This window comes from Mus caroli, chromosome 3, assembly GCF_900094665.2.
Source record: "Mus caroli chromosome 3, CAROLI_EIJ_v1.1, whole genome shotgun sequence".
NCBI classification, from domain to species: Eukaryota; Metazoa; Chordata; class Mammalia; order Rodentia; family Muridae; genus Mus; species Mus caroli.
The window spans coordinates 24,187,894-24,194,253 of record NC_034572.1 but is presented as its reverse complement, the minus strand read 5'-3'; positions in this window follow the sequence as shown (position 1 = coordinate 24,194,253).

Here is a 6,360-nt window from a genome sequence, read left to right as displayed (position 1 = left end):
TATGATCTGCTGGAATTCGTGAAAGGGCTGGTACTACAGATTCAAAGTTACAGGATCTCCGTAACCCAGGGCAACAACAGGTAACTGGAAGGAGGCCCTATAAAGTTCCAATATTGACGGTGTAGCAGAAGCCAGAGGCCTCAAAACAAACCAATGATTCATTGCAATGACTATTTGCAAGTGGAGATGTGTGGACAGAGAGCTACAGTGTGGAACGCACTGTGACACTCTACAGCGTCCATGACAAGATTTTTATATTATTATTGTCTCTTCTTTTCCTTTGGCAGGGAGGTTGTAAGGGTAGAAAGGAAATGAAAATACTAAGGTACTGGGGAATGAGTGGGATTGGGGTACATAATGTGAAATTCACAAAGAATCAATAAAAAGTTTTTAAAAAGGAAAACAAGCTTCACTGTACATATTCAAGGTATGTGTGAAAGCTATTTCTGGTTGACAATCTGATGACATCTAAAATGAACTACAATACAGAAATGGAGGGCACACTTGGGCTCCAGATCCTGAAGCTGGAAGACACAGGCTTCTGATCTGGATCTTGACATGGGATAATACATGTTTTTGATCCAGATCTTGAGGCATAGTGGCCATGGAAAGCATAGGCCCAAGCAAGTACATGTCTTTAATCCCAGGAGACAGGCAAGCAGATCTCTGCATGCAAGGCCAGCCTGGGACAGAGCAAGTTCCAAATCCAGGCATGGTGGTACACCCCTTGAATCTGGGCCAGACCTTCTGCAGGAGACCTACATAAGGACAATGGAAGAGGAAGGCTCGCTCTTCTTCACCTGCTTGCTACTTGCCAGAACATCTGTTGGAACCTACTTCTTTTTTTTTTTTAATTTTTAATATTTTTATTACATATTTTCCTCAATTACATTTCCAATGNTATCCCAAAAGTCCCCCATAGCGCCCCCCACTTCCCTACCCACCCATTCCCATTCTTTTGGCCCTGGCATTCCCCTATATTGGGGCATATAAAGTTTGCAAGTCCAATGGGCCTCTCTTTCCATTGATGGCCAACTACACCATCTTTCGATACATATGCAGCTAGAGACAAGAGCTCCGGGGTTCTGGTTAGTACATCTGCTTGTGGACGTTGTACATCGTGGTGCGCACTAGGCTCCGCACCACGATGTACAACGTCCACAAGCAGCAGGCCAATCTGACCTGAACCCAGTATGTAGTAAAAACACAATCTTGCCGGGCATGGTGGCTCACGCCTTTAATCCCAGCACTCGGGAGGCAGAGGCAGGCGGATTTCTGAGTTCGAGGCCAGCCTGGTCTACAGAGTGAGTTCCAGGACAGCCAGGGCTATACAGAGAAACCCTGTCTTGAAAAAAAAAAGAAAAAACAAAAAAAACAAAAAAAAACCCAAAAAACAAAAACACAATCTTTTATATTAGTTTATATCCTTCCAAGCACCTGAGAGTGTTTGGTGAGGTTCTATTGAATAAGTAAAATATTTTGATTAAAATTAAATTTTCTAACAACCAACTTAGAAAACTAAATGACCAATCAATCAGCTTCATGTGCTGGGGTTAACACTTTGGTTAATATATATATATATATATATATATATATATATGAATACATATAATGGTTCTTTCTTTGGTTAAAATATAAACACCACCCTTCTTAAGAAATAAATCCTTTGAAAGCAAAAAGACATATGAAGGTTTTTCTGTAATTAGGGAGCCTCTCCTGCCAATAGTATAGAGAAAGTAGAAATTACGCTACATTAAAGCTTGTCTTGGCTCAATTATAGAACGAGAATGAGGTGCCCATGGAATGCTTCCAGGATAAGTTTCAAATCGTTGTGAATCCAGCTATTTGGTCCTTATTAGGGCTTCGGGGGACAGCCAAGAATTACATTTAATTCATTATCTTGTTCTGGAAATGCTACTGAGGCTTCTGCACAAATTGAAAGCAGCATTTACACAACCTAATACCTATGGTATCTTTCCAATTTATCTTGCGGGCATTATCACCTCCCACTGTGCCTCCTTGAATGTTTGACATGTGGTCTGAATTCTCCTTTTATAGGATGATAGCTACTCACCCTGAGGAGCGGTGGAGAAAATGGCCCTACATTAAAGAGCTAGAAATGGTACCTGAAATACATGTTAAAAGATTTGAAAATAGCTCTACCACTGTGGCAGAAATAGTGTTATGATTTTACTTCCAGACCCTCCTCTCTTCCTCGGCTGAAGCTGCAGTATTATTGGCTTCATTCCTTGGCATTTGACGTGTGTCCAGCAAACAGGTGGAAATTCACAATGGACTGATTGTCACACCCCACCCGCAGCTGGGAAACGCTCAAGGCAGCTGGTTCTGTTTGCCACTATTCGTTAACAGAGACATACCTTAAACAGTATGTTTGTCTCTGTGATGTGAAGGTAAATGTCACATGTCGAAATTCAAGACTGAACAATGTTCTCTTAGGCAGGGGAGGGATGATACAGGAAGAAATGTTGCCCACATGCAGAGTGACTTCTAATAGTTTATTGATCTCACTGTTTAGCATCCCCTTTCGGAGGATGTGTTAACAAAAACCCTGTGAGGCTGTGAAATCTCAGAGTGCTTTCTGTGACTAGACACTCACAACAGAGAATAATGTATCGACACCCACATTTCAAACAATGGCACACCAAGTGGTCATATTAATGCTTTAGATTGATATAAAACCTTTCTTCTGAAAAGCACAGAGCACTTCCATAAAAATACATTATTGAGATTTTTAACAAGTAGGACTGCATAGAGCCGCAGATGGCAGTGTGTTAAGCTGAGATGAAACCTAAAGTTTCCTGATTTCCAATCTAGTACTACAAAGACATAATCAATAGATGTCCTTTCAGCTTCCAAAAATGCCAAAAATCATCAATTCTGTCTGTATAAGATTTGGAAAAGGTTATATTTTAGAGAAGGCTTAAAAGCAATCTAGCATAAATTTAAAAATCAATTGGGTAGGAATTCAAGTGACTTTATTTTTCAGCTAAGAATTGAAATCTGTTTTGTCATCCCAAAGACCAATAATATGAATGTTAAAGAAATATCAATAAAATAGATGTTTTCTAGTCACTATGCAAAATATTGTAAAAATGAGGCATACTTTCTATTATTAATTCAGCATATTTCAATGGATTTTTAACTAAAGGTAAGTTTCACCAGTCTTTAAGAACAATATAAGGGTTCACTGTGTTAAGGAATACTTAAAAAACTCTAAAATACATATTAAATACAACCCAGTTTTTTTTCCCATTAGGGATGATACGTTTTTTAGACTTTGACTTAATAACATGTGGTTTCTAGTATAAATTCTGTCCCTAGATAGTATTAATGCATCAAAATTTGATCTTACAAGATCAACACTTCTTAGTGTCACAAAGTAATAGGAAGCTTAATGGTTGAAAAGCAAAAGACTCAGGTTGGGGCTGCAGCTGAGTCACCTCTAGTACCATGTGAGCTGAGATCTGACTACTGGATTGCTCTTCTCTGTTCTTTTAGAAACATCTTCTTCTATACCTGTTCCTTTGGAGACACATAAAGCATGAGGAGGAAGACCTCTCTCTACCACCACAGTTCCCAGCATCTCACTTAAGCATCCTGGGGCAATCAAGCACATTTTCTCTCCATCAAGGTTGACAAGATGAATGGCGATTAAAGCAACTCCTCCCCAATTACTACTCTACTTCTCCTTCAAATGGAATCACTGCAAAGAGACATGGGACAAAGCTTTCATGAGACAGACACAGATAGCAGCTTTCTGTGTAGATCCTACTATCTCAGGAAGAAACAACTATTGAGAAATGAGATCACATCAGCTTTGAAAACTTCTGCACACAAAAGGAAGCCCTCAGCAGAGTGATAGCCTACAGAAAATCTTTGCTAACTGTTCATCCTATAAGGTATTAAAATTTGCAATATATAAAAGAAATAAGAAAAAACTCACCAAAACAAGAAATAATACAACAAATGGGAAGATTGACTGAACTTTTTTAAAATAATAAATACACAGAGCCAATCAATACAGAAAAAATATGTTCTATATCTTTAGCCATCAGGGAAAAGCAAATTAAAATAATAGAGACTCCAACTCACTCCAGTTAGAATGGTCACTGTCAAAGAAAAAAAAGAAAGGAACAGCTCTTTACTCTCAAGGATAAGGGGGAAACAGAAATCTTTTTTTTTTTTAAAGATTTATTTATTTATTATATGTAAGTACACTGTAGTTGTCTTCAGACATTCCATAGAAGAGGGAGTCAGATCTTGTTACGGATGGTTGTGAGCCACCATGTGGTTGCTGGGATTTGAACTCTGAACCTTTGGAAGAGCAGTCGGGTGCTCTTACCCACTGAGCCATCTCACCAGCCCGGGAAACAGAAATCTTAATCCCATATATTCCCTGTGTTTATGGTGCCAAAAATTCATAATAGTTACGTCATAGAATCAGCCTAGGTTCCATTGACTGGTAAGGGAGTAGGGAAAATATGGTATTTATATTTAAATGAGTATTACTAAGCCACATGGAAGAACGGACACATGTTACTTTCAGGAAAATGGAAATCACCATGTTAAGTGAAATAAGCAAGAATCAGAAAAACCAGTACCAACATGGTTTTCTGCCATGCAATATCTAAACTAAAAACAGACACTAAAGCAGAGGTGATCAATTTAAAACCAAGTGAAGCAGGAGTAGCAGTGGAGATGGTGGTGGTAAAAGTGAACAAATCCTGGGATAATTGATCATTTATGAAAATGTCATAATGAAGCATGTTACTTTACACAATTAATATACAATAAAATAAAAAAAGGAAAAACATTGAAGTGGAGAAAAAATGTCTACATTTCCTTTAGAATTAAATGGCTCCAGTCTAGCAGAATCATGAGACATCTTTTTCTGTTGTTGTTGAGCATATACACATGTTCTCTTTCATTTTGGAACAGACTTATGTTCGGTTAATAATGTCACTGTTTGCCACTGTTAAGGGAAGTGAAGTACCATTAACACATATTAAAGTACCATTGATTCCATTAGTGCTGACAAGCACTAAATCCCAATTTCTTTTAAATAAGCATTAAAACAAATGCAGATGTCCTTTATTAACAAGCAACATGCTGAGCAACCCTTATTGCAACTGCTTAATATATGAGAAATGTCTTGAAGAGTAAGTTGCAATCTCATGGAGCCAAGACACTAGAACTTGGGTACAATGAAATGCAAATAACTGAATAAATATGAATTTTCTCCACACTCAAGGGCCTAAAGATGATATTTTAATCATTTATATTAGAATAATAATCACTTTTCTTCTGCTTGTGCTTCTGGAGTAAGACTATATCAGAAGTGTAAGTTGTACACTTACCAGAAACCATGATGAATAGCAAATTTAGACCTAGGTGTAGCTGTCCAGCAGTTTTGGTTAAACTGGGTACCTGAAAGGTGGGGACTGGAAATTTAAAAGGACTTGGGGGGGGGGGCAGTGGGCAGAGAAGAATGAAGCAAAGACAAAGGTTTCTGATCAAGGTTCAAAGTTTAATTTTCAGCAATGGGTTTATATAGGGAAAGCCCACAGATGCCATACTGTGTTTCAGCTGAATTGAGCTACAAAGCAAGCTCAGCAGGCAGTCAACTCCTCAAAGCTCCAGTAGGCAAATGTGTCAAGGCCAGGCTACTGCAGCTAGGCTGTAAAACCATCCTGGGTTTGTTTAGCCTACTCAAGGCTGGGGAAAGGGCACACCTAGGAGGTTGGACAAACGGACAGGGCTCAGACTTTTATGCTGTAGCTTCTGCATATGGTTCCTGTTATTAGATGCCTTCAGACACTTGGGACATTTGCCTATGGTTCAGTCATAAATAGAGTATGGTTAGAGGTCTGAACATCTGACCTTTTTAAAGACCATTCTAGGGACCTTTTCAAGACCAAGTTTTAAGCAAATTCTAGAGCCAAAACAGTGGAGAAAACAAATATGCTTCATCACTTTTGTATTAATTTAGTCTCTGAGAACTGTTTTAAGTCTTTTTTCCTACTTCTCATTCCATCTTTGCCTATCTCACTATGGATTTTTTCCTACCAGTACATATTCCATGTAATATACTTTTAATAATATCTCAAATTAAAATGAATATGCAAAAAATAAATGTGAAAGATATTATTATCTTGTTTGACACTACATTTGCCGAACCTGGAATAGTATCTACCCAATAGTAGACAATACACACTTGTTGAATAAAGAGATGGTAGATGACAGATAGTAGAAAGCAGATAGGTTGGCAGATTAATCAATAAAGTTTAAACAGTATGTGAGAGAAGGAAGGAAGAAAGGGAGGGAGGGAGGGAAGGAGGG